This window comes from Salvia splendens, chromosome 11, assembly GCF_004379255.2.
Source record: "Salvia splendens isolate huo1 chromosome 11, SspV2, whole genome shotgun sequence".
Classification (NCBI taxonomy): domain Eukaryota; kingdom Viridiplantae; phylum Streptophyta; class Magnoliopsida; order Lamiales; family Lamiaceae; genus Salvia; species Salvia splendens.
Genome location: NC_056042.1, coordinates 17,123,451 through 17,138,894, shown reverse-complemented (window position 1 = coordinate 17,138,894; position 15,444 = coordinate 17,123,451). Strand labels below are relative to the sequence as shown.

General features: G+C 40.8%; 1 long non-coding RNA gene across 1 annotated transcript; it reads left to right on the top strand.

The window, feature by feature from the left end:
• Positions 1–1,531: 1,531 nt before the first annotated feature.
• On the top strand, positions 1,532–15,444 carry LOC121754958. The gene is made up of 2 exons (XR_006040592.1): positions 1,532–1,611; positions 15,072–15,444. It is a non-coding gene; the product is annotated as an uncharacterized LOC121754958 (long non-coding RNA).

Below are 15,444 nucleotides of genomic sequence, written 5' to 3'. Positions count from 1 at the left end.
CACGCATAAAGGTCGTGCACGTGCTGTCATACCAGATCCTCGTCCCCACTCATAACTGAAAGGTGGTGCATGTCTGCCTCTTTGACCCAATGGACCTCCTCTACTGAAACTCGATGCCGAAGAAAAAGAACTAGGCCTTTTTGAAATGCTCGAGCTTGATTCACCCCTATACTCTTGTGGTCCACTCTTTTGTGTTTGAATATACACATGTCTTTCTTTCACTAGTCTCTCTGCTCGTATAGCTGTTGCACGTAGATCATTATAAGTACGAAGGTCTGAAGGTGTGATTTTGCTTCTTATCTCATATATCAACCCTTCTTCAAAACGTCTACACTTATCTTGTTCTTTAGGTAGCAATGCCGATGTATAACGAGAAAGCTGAGTAAACTTCACTTCATAATCTGCAACTGACATAGATCCTTGTTTAAGGGACAAAAACTCTCTTTGCTTCTCATCACGATACACTGGTGGCATATACTTATCACTGAACTCTCTCAAGAAGTCATCCCAACTGAGTACTGGAGGATGTATCATAGCTCGTGGGACAGTCTCCCACCAATAGTAAAAGTACATTAATTAAAAAAAATTAGATTAATTAAAAAAAATCTAACGACGTGCAGTCCTCCGTGCCCACAACTCTTCAATTAAATCCTTTTGGAGTCGAATATGAGGTCGAGGTACCGCCGACTGCATGGCCCTTTGTTTCAACCGGTTTATCTCGCGGTACGTATAGGCCTCCAACTCTTCGTTCATTTGTCGTTCGTACTCCTCAGCATCACCACCACTACCACCACTACTACCACCTGCGTTACTCATTTCACGTTGTTGCTCTTGTATAGAAATTAAGAAGGAGAGAAAACTCGTTAAAACAAGTTGTGCGAATGAAAATGACGTGCAAATCGCGTATATATAGTGTTTCGAAAAAAAAAGTTGAGCTGGCCGATCGCTCGCCGATCGGGAGCCTGCAATGGCGGCCAGCCGACCGGCGAGCGGATCGGCCAGCGCCCAAAATTCGGCGTCGGGTCGCTGATTTTTTCGCCGAAATGGCACTCGCCTGTTCCAATGGTTCGGCGAGCGGACCAGCTAGCGCCGGGAATCGGCTAGCCTGTCCGCTCCCCTCCATTGAAGATGCTCTAACATTGGTATGGATAGTGTTCCTATGTTTTAGGCTGAGTTGTCTCTGGTTTTCTTTTTTTTTAGTGATATATTTGACTTTAACTTTTAGTTTCTGATTCTGTGGAACTCTGTTATTTGATTCTAGGAGGCAGTCGTGTGGTCATTTACAAAGTTGATCCATGTCAGCGAATACGAAGTCCGAAACTAATTGACAGGGCGGCCTCCTTTTTATGCTGTGTTGATGATAGATATTTGCAGTCTCATGCTGAATTTTCATGAAGTAGAGATATTCTTCCTATATCTTTTAGGCAAGATCTGTGTTTGACCCTCTGCTTTTCTTTTTAGTTATTTTATTTAGTTTTATGTTTTGGTTTCCGATTTAACAGACACCCCTGTAATTTGATTTTAGGAGGCTGTCCTGTTATCAAAAGGAATAAGTGGTCATCTACAAAGTGGATGCATGTTGGTGAATACAGAGTGTAGTGAATCTCTGAGGTAGGCATGTAAATTTATGTAGTTTGGTCTTTTTCACACCTTTGCTTATGATTGCAATTTCACTGCATGTGTTCTTTAAAATTTGGATGCTCACCTTTTATGTCCAGTCTCGAGCCTTTGATACTGATGCGAATCAAATTGTACATTTTTATTCCCCTAACTTTACATGATTTATAGAGATTGATGCTCGCAAAAGTATGTTTTATGGTGTAGGAAGAGGAATGAATGGTGAAACGAAACAAGGAATGAGGCTCGGATGGTGAAAAAGTTGTGCTAAATTCCCCGGACTGCCCGAAAAGCTCTCAAAATGAGGCACCCGGTCGGGTGTATTTTTTGGCCTACTAATTCCACCCGGCCGGGTGACTTTTTTAATGAAGGCGGAGTCCAGAGCAAATCACCCGACCGGGTGATTTTTGTACCAACAAATCACCCGGCCGGGTGAAAACTTTAAAGCATAAAGAGTCCAGAGGCATTCACCCGACCGGGTGATATTTTCAGTTGCAAATATCCACCCGGCAGGGTGGATCAATTTAAACTGCAATTTTGCAGTTTCGTGAAGGTTTTGGGGGTAATTAGAGGAGAATATTGCGAGGAAAAAGGGAAGAAAAAGGGGGAGGAGATTTACGGGAGAAGAGAAGTTGGACTCTGGGAAGAAATCAATTGGAAGAAAAAAGTGCCGATTGGTGCTTGGGAGATTATTCAACGAATTCATCATCAATTTCTTCATGGTTTCTATGGTTTCAGATCTCTTATTCATTCTTCCTAGTTCGATAATGCTAGGCTAAGAATTCTAGTGTTGCTCCAAACATGTAATCGGATAATTTGTTCGTGTGATTTATACTATGTTCTTCTTTTATCTTATGGCCGTCTTTATCACAATTTTAGCGCTTGAAATCTATTACTTTTGGTGCATCATTTGTAGTAGATCTTTATTCTTATTCAAATGTCTCTTTAACTTTGAATAAGATGAATCTTCGTGGTAAAGAGTTGTCAATTAGAATTGTTCAAATGATAATTCGATAATGGATGTCATGTGCTAATAGTATTTGATCTTTGAGTCTCGCGCATCCGTAGGATTCTTAGATTATTGAAGGTGGTTTATATAATATGTGTTCAGCTATTCGTAAGCTATTGTATGTCAAGTAATGTTTAGTGCTAGCGTCGCGAATTAATGCTTAAGTCCCGTAATTCATATGATAGAATTGAATATTAGTATAAGTCATCGTTTTATCCGTGTATGTTTGGAGTAACAATCTCATCTCTTGATTCATCTTGCCTGTTTTATTTCTTTTAATTGTTGTTGCATGTTCTTGAAATAAAAAAAAAACTTCAAACCCAAGTATTCTTTAGTATGTGTTTTGTTTACTTTAGAATTAAATAATCTTTGCCCTCCATGTGGATCGACACTCGAAGTACTACATTCAACGCTGTATTCTTGCAGTATCATTGTAATATTAGAGTTATTTTTATTAAACTTGTGATCTTGCACTTAATATTTGAACTCGAAAATTACACATCAAGTTTTGGCGCCGTTGCCGGGGAAGGCAATAGATTGTTTAATTTCTAGCTTGTATTTTGTGTTCTATTTGATCTTTCTTTTTATGTTAAAGGTACTTACTTCGTCTTCTTAGGAGGTGATAGCCATCTATCACGTCTGGACTTGAAGACGAAGGAGTATATTTTTTTGGTGATATTTTTCTAACTTTTAGTTAGGGTAGTTTAGTTTTCACTTAAGCACACACTTTTTATAGAACTTATCCCGAAGTTGTCGAGAGGTCTCGCTTTCGGTAATAGGGTAAAATATTGTGCTTGTGCTTGATGTATTTTCTGTTGCGCAGGTTATAAAAAAATAAAAATAAAAAAAACTGTGAATGCACACACGATCACAGGGCACACCACCGTTTGGATTACTCTGTTATCAAGGCAGGAGATACATTTGGTGCTACAAAAGATGCAGAAAGAGTGACAGCAATAGAAGCTCAATTGGCGGATATAAGCACCCAAATGTCGTCAATGACAAAAGCAGTGAAATCTCTTCAACTGACTCCTCAACCTCAAGCAGTAACTGTGATGAAGTGTGGGTTGTGCCAAGGAGGACATCATACTGATCAATGTCCAAGTCTTCAAGGACCACCAGTGGAGGACGTGAACTACATTGGTAACAATCGTCAAGGGTTCAACCAAGGCAATCAATACAACAATCAGCAGAATTGGAGGCCCTCAACAAACAAACTGGAATCAAGCTGGTCCTAGCAACACCTCGGGTAATCAATGGAGGAACAACACTCAACCCCCAGGTTTTGAGAAGAAGTCATCAGTTGAGGATCAATTGGGTCAGATTTTCTCTTTTATGACTAAAAGTCAAAAGGAGAATGAGAATTTCAAGGAAAGAACAGTGGAAAAGTTTGGACAGATGGAGGCTACAATGAGGAATCTTGAGACTCAAATTGGGCAGCTTGCTACGGCATCTCATACAAGAATCCCTAATACCATCCCGAGTAATACAGTGCCCAATCCGAAAGGCAATGAACAGTGTAAGGTAGTAACTTTGAGAAACGGTAGTGAGTTGGATTCAACACCATTAATGGACGGCCAAGGTACTTCCGACATCTCACACGCAGGGGCGGATGAGCTGTTAGGCTTGTATTCCTCGCACGCAGGGGCGGACGAGGCATGTAAGGGTAGTCCCGCGTTGGTGTATGGGGCCCAACATGGTCAAGAACAGGCTGCATCTGGCAGCAAGGAACATGGTGAAGAATCCGAGTCAAGTGGAAAGTTTTCAGTAGAAGAGAAAGGAAAGAAGATAGTGGAAATGGAGTAAAAAAGAAAGATGACAAGTCCGGCACAAGATCCTAAAAGCAAGTTCAACTGCTCCAATCATATTCCTCCTCCACCATATCCACCAAGAGGAAGAAGAGGGTTCCAAAGGAGAAAAGCTTCGAGTAGATGATGAATGTGATCCAAAAAGTGAATGTGGATGTATCATTAGTGGACCTCTTCACTAATTTTCCCAAGTTCTTTAAAGATATGATGGCAAACAAGGAGAAACTACAAGATGAGGGAATAGTGGCTTTGAGCATGAATTGCTCACAACTGATTTCTGGATTGATGCCAATGAAGAAGAGGGACCCCGGAAGTTATGTGATTCCTTGCGAGATCGGCAATACAATCTTCACAAAACGCTTATTAGATCAAGGATCGGGGATCTCAATGATGGCTCTGAAAACTGCACGTGCCATTGGTCTAGAGGATAGAATGGAGCCTATTGACATTGCTCTACAATTGGCTGATCATTCAATAGTGAAGCCCACTGGAATAGTAGAGGATGTCTTGGTCAAAGTCGACAAATTCGTCATCCCTGTTGATTTCATAGTCTTGGACATACCTGAGGACAAAGAGGTACCAATCCTGTTTGGTGGACCATTTCTTGCCACGGGAGATGTGTTGCTTGAAGCAAAAGACAACTCTGTCACGTTCAGAATTAATGGTGAACAAGTGACCATTAATGTAGAGAAGGCAATGAAGCACCCCAGTGATGCAAAAGCGTGTTTTAGAGTTGATGTTCTCGACAAGTGTATATTTGACAAGATGTGTTGCTCGGCAAGAATAGAAGGAAGTGTATATGACAAAGGGAGTTTGGAAAGAGACTTTGGTTCAACAATCAAAGTAAATTTTGATGAAATAGAAGATTCTCAAGTTGATCAACCAAGTCTCGAAAATGAATGTGTGGTGGATACTTTCGTGGCGGATGTGAAACCTTCAATCGAAGTACCACCAAAGCTTGAATTGAAGCCACTCCCGACAAATCTGAAATACGTCTTCCTTGGTGAGGATGAAACTCTACCGGTAGTAGTATCGGCTATGTTGAATGATGAAGAGGAATCCAAGTTAATAGAGTTGCTGAAGTCGTACAAGCAAGCTCTAGGATGGTCCATCGCCGATATCAAAAGAATCAGCCCCGCAATTTGTATGCATAAAATTCTGATGGAAGATGGAGCTAAGCCGGTAAGAGAGAGACAAAGAAGGTTGAACCCACTTATGCAAGAAGTGGTGGAAAAGGAAGTGAAGAAACTGCTGAAATTTGGGATGATTTATCCTAGGGCTGGCAATTTTCAACACGACACGATAATCTGACACGAATCCACACGAAATTATTGGGTTGGGGTCAAGTCTTATTGGATCCGTGTCCTTATCGGGTTGACCCATTAAGAACCTGATACTTTCGGGTTGGGTTCGGGTCGGATGTGGGTCGGATACGGGTAACCCATTAAGAAATAATATTATTATTTTTATTATTATTTAAAAAAATATATATTACTTTAATTTTTTAATTTCTTATAAATTAGGTTTAAATAGTATAAAACGAATTTTAATTGTGTAAATTAGGTTAAAAATTAAGGTTTAATCGTGTAATATTAGGTTTTAATCGTGTAATATCAGGTTCGGGTTGTTATCGTGTCGTGTCAACCCATATTATATCGTGTTGATAACGGGTTCATGTCGGGTGCGGATCGTGTTCGGATTTGAAGGTAGCAGGTCGGGTTCGTGTTCGGATTTACAGTTTCCTTAACAGGTAGGGTTCAAGTTACGCCTTATTGGGTTGGGTCATTATCAGGTTGACCCGATAATGACCCAATCCGCACGATTTGCCAGCCCTAATTTATCCCATATCCGATAGTGAGTGGGTTAGCCAGGTGCAATGTGTACCGAAGAAATGAGGAATAACCGTGACAGTCAATGTAAAGAATGAAGTCTTAGCAACTCGATTGGTAAACTCATGGAGAGTTTGCATGGACTATAGAAGATTGAACAAGGCAACAAGAAAAGATCACTTTCCGTTGCCATTTCTAGATCAGTTGCTTGATAGGATTGCGGGTTATTCTCACTACTGTTTCTTAGATGGATACTCGGGGTATAATCAGATTGCAATTGCCCCGGAAGATCAAGAAAAGACGACATTCACATGTCCTATTGGTACTTATGCCTTCCGTCGGATGCCTTTTGGTTTGTGCAATGCACTGGCTATGTTTCAACGTTGCATGATGGCAATATTTTCTGACATGAATGAAGACATTATGGAGATCTTTATGGATGATTTCTCCGTCTTTGGATCCTCATTTGACCTTTGCTTAGAAAATTTGAGACGGGTCTTGCAAAGATGTGAAGAATCGAATCTCGTGCTTAATTGGGAGAAGTGTCAATTCATGGTCAAAGAAGGCATAGTGTTGGGACACAAGGTGTCGGAGTTGGGATTGGAGATGGATAAGGCGAAGATTGATGTGATCTCTAAGTTACCTCCCCCAACGAATGTGAAGGGCATCCGTAGTTTCCTTGGTCATGCGGGATTCTACCGAAGATTCATAAAAGATTTTTCAAAGATTGCAAAACCACTTTGCAACTTACTTGAGAAGGATGCCAAGTTCGTCTTTGATGATAAATGCCTTGAGGCATTTGAATTGCTTAAGAAAAAGCTAGTCGAAGCTCCTATTATTATCACACCTGATTGGTCGAAACCATTTGAGTTGATGTGTGATTCTTCAGACTATGCTGTGGGGGCCGTTTTAGGCCAAAGAAGAGACAAGGTCCTACATGCTATCTACTATGCTAGCAAAGTACTCAATGAAGCTCAATTGAATTACACCACGACGGAGAAGGAAATATTAGCAGTTGTGTACGCTTTTTAGAAGTTTCGTGCATACTTACTTGGCACGAAGGTGGTAGTGTTCACGGACCATTCAGCTATCAAATATTTGATGAATAAGAAAGATGCAAAACCTCGGTTGGTGAGATGGATCCTATTATTGCAAGAATTTGATGTGGAAATTAAAGACAAAAAGGGGACCGATAATTTGGTAGTTGATCATCTTTCTAGGCTAGAGGGCTTGGAAGAGACGGAAGATGAGAAAAAGAAGAGGATCAATAAAAAATTTCCCGACGAGCAAGTGTTGTAAGTGGAAGATCGGGAAACATATGTGCCGTGGTTTGCTAATTTGGCGAACTACCTTGTCACGGGCATTATACCCGAAGGGTTGTCGTCTAACCTAAAGAAGAAATTTTTTAGTGATACCCGCACGTATGTTTGGGAAGATCCATTTCTCTTTCGTATTTGTAGTGATGGAGTTATTCGAACGTGTGTTGGAGAGCATGAGCTCCTTCAGATTTTGTCTGCTTGCCATGATTCTGAGTATGGCGGCCACTTTGGAGCACGTCGAACTGTATTTAAAGTGCTTCAGTCCGGATTCTTTTGGCCATCTATCTTCAAGGATGCAAAATCCTATGTAGAGAGATGTGACAGTTGTCAAAGAACCGGCAATATCTCATGGAGAAATGAAATGCCAATGAATAACATTCACGAGGTAGAACTCTTTGATGTTTGGGGAATAGACTTCATGGGACCGTTTCCCAAGTCTAATGGGCAACAATACATTCTCGTAGCTGTCGATTATGTGTCTAAGTGGGTAGAGGCAGTGGCCACGGCAACCAATGATGCCAAAGTGGTGTTGAAGTTTATCAAGATTCACATCTTTAACCGCTTTGGGACACCACGAGCTATTATCAGTGATGGAGGAACTCATTTTTGTAACAAGTTGTTTGAAAACCTCCTAGGAAAGTATGGTGTCCAACACAAGGTTGCTACCCCTTATCATCCCCAAACAAGTGGTCAAGTTGAAGTCTCCAATCGAGAGATTAAGTGGGTGCTTGAGAAAGTTGTAAAGCCGTCTCGAAAGGATTGGGCTCAAAAGTTAGATGATGCTTTGTGGGCATATCGAACGGCATATAAGACCCCGATTGGAACTTCGCCACACAAGTTGGTCTTCGGAAAAGCTTGTCATTTGCCGGTAGAGCTTGAGCATAAAGCTTATTGAGATTTGCAAAAGCTAAATTTGGATTATGATGCTGCAGCCGAGAAGAGAATGTTTGACATGAATGAAATGGATGAATTTAGGCTTTATGCATATGAGAGTGTCGATCTCTACAAGGAGCGTGCTAAGATGATACATGATGCAGCCATTAAGCCTCGTCAGTTCCATGAAGGACAACTGGTCCTTTTATACAATTCTCGGCTCAAACTGTTTCCGGGTAAGCTCAAGTCAAGATGGTGGGGTCCTTATGTTGTGCACAAGGTGTACCCCTATGGTGCTGTTGATATATCGAGATCAGAAAAATGACAATATGTGGAAGGTGAATGGCCAACGCTTGAAGGCCTATGTTGGAGTTGAAAGTGGCTTGGAGGCAAGAGAAGTTGCTACACTAGTGGATCCAAAAGTGTAGATCAAGGATGAAGAAAGTCGAGCCAACGACTATAAACAAAGGCGCTGATTGGGAGGCAACCCAAGTTTTTATTTTTCTTTTATTTTTGATTTCTTATGTTGGAGGTTTTGTTTGCTCAATTCTTTCCTCTAACATTTATTTTGAATTGAGTGTTTCTTTTTGTAGGTTTTTGTTTCTTTTTGTAGGAGCAACATGGAGATAGGACTTATATTGGAGCCTATGAGGAAGCACACCCACAAAGGAATATACACCCACCCTCCCACCCGAATGCACTATGGACTTCTTGCCAAGTTTGGGGGAGTTTTCTTACCCTTTACTTTTTACGTTCTTTTTTGCATGGATTGAGGACAATGAAGCATTCAAGTTTGGGGGATTGTGAATGATTTTCTATGCATGATGCATGTTTTTTGGGTGTATTGTATGATAAAGATGTTTTGAATCTATGTATTTGACGAGTGAATGCTTGATCTTCGGCTTTCTAGTTGGGAAATTTTGCTTGATTTTACTTGATCTTTAAAGCTTAGGATGGATGGAATTTCTGCATGAATTTATTTGAAAGTGTATTTTGTGATTACAACCAATTTCTTGAGTTGAGGAGAGTATGAAAATCACATGTCTTGTGGAAATTATCTTGGATCGATTTGCTTTATTGAGTTGTGTGCTTGCATTCACATGTGTTAATGATATGGGAAGATAAGGCACTAGGATGAACTACATGGCCAAATGATCACATGCCTAGTCCAACAAATGATCCCCTAGAAGCCACTTTGAGCTTAATTCCCTTTTGTTTGTGTAAACACTTAGCCGATCACTTAACTACTTAAATAAGCCTCATTTTAACCTCATCAATAGACATTGCTACTATTTGGGTGCTAAATACAAGTTTGAGCTTTGTGGTTTGAGTTTTGAGTGTTGGGTGGTGAATTGTAAAAGTATTGACATTTTTAGACTTGATGTAATGCATAGGTGAAAAGAATGAAGTTCTTAGAAAAAAAGAAGAAGAAGAAGAAGAAGAAGAAGAAGAAGAAGAAGAAGAAGAAGACCTCCAAATTTGCAAAAGTTGAGGTCTTTTCAAAAACAGAAAAAAAGAGAAAAAGTTTGATGAAATAAAGATGGAACTTCTATATGTGTAAGATGTAATCTTGTTTAGAATGGATCTCAAGTTTGGGGGAGTGAGAGTTTGGTTGTAAAATCTTGTTGTTTGATCCTTGGAAGGAAGTTGTAGGAGGGAAGAATTTGGCACTCAAATGTGTAGCCTTTGAGCTCACTATCCATATTTATCCTACCTCATCCCTAACCCCATTACAACCTTGAATTAAGACCTTGGACCTTATTGTTGATACTTTGTGGATGTTTTGTAAATAGCTTGGTAGAGTTAAAGAAGTTTGATTTGAAATCCGCGAGTCTATGTGATTAGTAATGCTTGATGAGTTAATGACGACGGTTTGAGTTGTATGATCTTATGCTTGGACTTACTTTAACATGCACCTTGAATTGAAGTTCTAGGTTGATGAGTGATTGTTCTTGAGAGTGGGAAATCTTGATTGGAAATGTTGGGGGTTTAGATTTTGTTATACACGTCCCTACATGATTCGCTCCTATGAAAACTTTTGAAAAAACTTTTGTGAGTTGAGCTTTAAAGTTTTGTGTTTTATGTGATCTTGTTCGAGGACGAGCAAGCAAATAAGTTTGGGGGTATTTGATGCGAATCAAATTGTACATTTTTATTCCCCTAACTTTACATGATTTATAGAGATTGATGCTCGCAAAAGTATGTTTTATGGTGTAGGAAGAGGAATGAATGGTGAAACGAAACAAGGAATGAAGCTCGGATGGTGAAAAAGTTGTGCTAAATTCCCCGGACTGCCCGAAAAGCTCTCAAAATGAGGCACCCGGTCGGGTGTATTTTTTGGCCTACTAATTCCACCCGGCCGGGTGACTTTTTTAATGAAGGCGGAGTCCAGAGCAAATCACTCGACCGGGTGATTTTTGTACCAACAAATCACCCGACCGGGTGAAAACTTTAAAGCATAAAGAGTCCAGAGGCATTCACCCGACCGGGTGATATTTTCAGTTGCAAATATCCACCCGGCAGGGTGGATCAATTTAAACTGCAATTTTGCAGTTTCCTGAAGGTTTTGGGGGAAATTAGAGGAGAATATTGCGAGGAAAAAGGAAAGAAAAAGGGGGAGGAGATTTACGGGAGAAGAGAAGTTGGACTCTGGGAAGAAATCAATTGGAAGAAAAAAGTGCCGATTGGTGCTTGGGAGATTATTCAACGAATTCATCATCAATTTCTTCATGGTTTCTATGGTTTCAGACCTCTTATTCATTCTTCCTAGTTCGATAATGCTAGGCTAAGAATTCTAGTGTTGCTCCAAACATGTAATCGGATAATTTGTTCGTGTGATTTATACTATGTTCTTCTTTTATCTTATGTTCGTCTTTATCACAATTTTAGTGCTTGAATCTATTACTTTTGTTGCATCATTTGTAGTAGATCTTTATTCTTATTCAAATGTCTCTTTAACATTGAATAAGATGAATCTTCGTGGTAAAGAGTTGTCAATTAGAATTGTTCAAATGATAATTCGATAATGGATGTCATGTGCTAATAGTATTTGATCTTTGAGTCTCGCGCATCCGTAGGATTCTTAGATTATTGAAGGTGGTTTATATAATATGTGTTCAGCTATTCGTAAGCTATTGTATGTCAAGCATGTTTAGTGCTAGCATCGCGAATTAATGCTTAAGTCCCGTAATTCATATGATAGAATTGAATATTAGTATAAGTCATCGTTTTATCCGTGTATGTTTGGAGTAACAATCTCATCTCTTGATTCATCTTGCTTGTTTTATTTCTTTTAATTGTTGTTGCATGTTCTTGAAATAAAAAAAAAAAACTTCAAACCCAAGTATTCTTTAGTATGTGTTTTGTTTACTTTAGAATTAAATAATCTTTGCCCTCCATGTGGATCGACACTCGAAGTAGTACATTCGATGCTGTATTCTTGCAGTATCGTTGTAATATTAGAGTTATTTTTATTAAACTTGTGTGATCTTGCATTTGATATTTGAACTCGAAAATTACACATCAGATACATAGAAACAGGCAGGAAAATGGTGGTAGTCTTTGTCGAAGAACTACATGGTGGTTCAGAATTTTGTCCTCTCACCTAGGGGTCATAAGGTCATCTGCAACGCTGTCTCTTATCCGTCCCTTAAATCGTCTCTTAAATTACTATTCTTGGGTACCACTATACTTTTTACTCCATCTCTTAACTAAGGGACATAACCTGCAACCCTCCATCTCTTAAATTACTATTCATTCATTTTCATTTTTTTATTTCCAACAAATTCAATTAATAAAAAAAACACTTCATTAAATAAAATAAAATTACAACATAAAATAAAAATACAACTTAAAATTCAAAAAAAAAACACATAATTAAAATCCTAAAAAAAATAAAAATTACATAATTTAAAATACAATTTTATAGAAAATAAAAAAAAACTACTCCACCGGCGAATCATCCCCCGAAGGCGGTGGAGGTGCACTGAAGCCACCTGGAGGCGGAATACCTAGTTGTCTTGCCATAAACTCAATTTCGGCAAGATAGGCTTGGTATTGGGGAGGCGTCATACGGGAAGTGTCCTCCATTGTGGCGGTCATGTACATGGGCATTAGGGAGTTCGAGGGTGCCCCTGAGCCCGAGCCCACCTGGCTTGATTCGGCTCTACCCCTCCTCCCTCTAGCCGCCTTCGCCGCATTTCTCCCTTGCGGCTGACGGCGCCCACGTGAGGACCCCCCGGCATCGTCTGCCATGCCCTCAACCTCCTGCGAGGCAAACTCTTGTGCGGCGCTGCCCGAACCGCCCTCACTAGACGAGTATTGGCCACCCTCCGTGTGCTTTGTGCGCTTCGAGGTCGAGCCCGAGCTGGACCGGACACCGCCGGCCCACCTTTCCTCGTCTTTGACGACCTCCCAAACATCGACATGTTTGAATTGTTTGGCGGTGTCGTCGAAGTAGACTCGCAAAGCCGACCTCAGAATGTCGGCTCCCGTGGCTCCGCTTTGGTAATGAGCCGCTTCACTCTTGTTGATGGCGCAGAATTTTTTGACCTCTCTGTCGACTCGATCAAAGTGAGCGCGGAGCATCTTAAATGTGCGGCGGCGGGACCCCTTCGGCTTAATCTCATGGTAGGCCTCGGTGACCTTTTCCCATAAGCACTTCCAGGATTGTTGATTCCCGACGATGAGATCGTACGAGACGCTGATCCAGGCATTGTACACAGCCAGCGTTTCCTTGGGGCTGTACGGATGCCGGCCTAGATCCTCCTCCTCCTCCTCGTCCGCCTCCGCCCTGGAGCCTCCACCGCCTCGGCCTCCTTCCGGAGTGGGTTCAACCGAATAATCCTCCCGAATCTGGGATAATCCCTGCGAATACCTCGGGGCGGAGGGACGAGCGTATGCATCCACATCAAAATGGGGTGGTTGGTACCCCCGGCGTCGACGAACCAGAACCACCAGCCAGGACATTGTACATGCCCCCAGTTGCCGAACGCGTTGATGTCAAACCCGTCGGAGCCGCCACAGCCAGAGTTTCCGTCGCTGGACATTTTGTGATGAGAGGTTATATGAAAATTAGAGAGGAAATGGAGATGATTTGGGAAGAATAGATGTGTATATGTGTGTGAAATGAGGATGAATTAGGAGAATTTATAGAGTAAAAAAATAAAAAAAAATAAAAAAATAAAAATTAAAAAGAAAAAACGGTCGAAAAAACGGTAATATTACCGTTTTTGATTTTTTATTATTTTTTTAAATTCGAATTTAAAAAAATGATTTGTTGCGTCAGCGTGACGATGCCCACTCGCGGGCCGGCGAGTGGGCGTCACGCATGGCGCCGGAGCGCGCCATGTCGGGCGGGCGCGTGGCGAGACGGCTCGCCATCCGTCTCGGAGGGACGGGACGCTCGGCGGGCTGGGGACGAGACGGGACGCTGCAACGCGTCTCGCCGCCGTCTCATCCCGGCGTGACGGGTTACGAGCCACAGTGGCGGAGGGAGAGGGGACATTGGGGGTACGAGTGTACCCCCAAAATTTTTTTTTTTTTAGTAGTATTATGTATTTTACCTCCATCGCCTACTCTCTATCTCTCCGTCTCCTCTGCACAGTTTCAGAAACAATGGCGGAACATAGTAGTAAAGCCCTCTTGGAGCTGGAAGCCAAGCGAGGCGGCGTCTCCTCCACCTCAAACTTAGGTAGCAGAATCCATTTCTCAACTGATTTATATTCCTTTCTCTCTCTCTTCAGCTTTCTTGTTTTTCCCTCTTCTTAATGCTCAGCGAAGATTTGCGTGTGCCAATTTTGCAGAATCACTCTTTTTATGCAAGAAAGATCCAACCTTTACTCCTTCTGATGCTTCTCGTCAGAAGCCCATGGCTCCTCTGCCCAAGAGCCAATGTAGTGAATGATAAGCCCTTTATGCTTTCTTGGAAATTATCGGTTGTGTTGTTTTTTAATCAACAATTCACTTCATATTGTTGGTGTATTGTCCAAAATTGTAGAAAATCTCATTGCAAAATTGCTACCTTAGCTTCTGTTGTGGACTTTTTAGTAGTATTATATATTTAAATATAAATTCTGAGTTTATATTAATAATATATGTATAATGTCCCCCTATTTGACTCAACCTTTGAACGATTGTTTGGTCACTTTCATTGAGAAAGATGTGTTTCTACAAGTATCCGATGATGATATAGTGAATCGTTTTGAAGAAAAATAAATTAGATATAATGTAGTTTATTTTTGTATTTTGAAATGTATGACGCTAAAATTTGTATATTTCAAAATATATTGCTTTTAGTATTAATTTTTATTTTTGGTATGTTATATAATGATTTATCATATGACTCGCAAGTCGCACCCCCGAATATAAATTCCTGGATCCGCCACTGACGAGCCACCCGCGTGACGCGCTGCGGGTGGCCTAATAATGCCTCATTTTCTATCTTCCCTGTCACATCTCAACAGTAGGTCTCGGTTATATATGTATTTGGAGGGTTGCTTCTTGAAGCATTAGGCTTCAGCTTGTAGAGGGACTGGTTTTGATGTTATGCAACATAAGTAGTAATAGGTTGTTTCAGATTCATCACCTCAAGTAATTCTGGAGAAACGTGTTGCAGGAGACGAGATTTGGAGAATTCTTCTCTGACGAAAATGGCCTGACTGCTGCTGTGCTTACTGAAGATTAGCGTTATTAGCTATCCTTCATACGAGAAATTTGTGAGGTTGAGTGTGTGTTAGATGCGCGGCACCGTACAGCATGCTTGATTAAAATGATAACTGGCTATATTATAATAGAGGACTCGCATTTTGTAACTGTGTAAAACATCATATTCTATCCCGTACCTCCTTTTCCTTGGGCTGGAAACTTCTTTGATTCATGCTATGTTTTTCACATGATAACGATATAATAGTAAAGAAGTAGAGATTTATTTGTAAAGGACTAAATTCCTTGTTCGAATTTTAAGAAATGTAACTTAAGTTTGTGAAAAA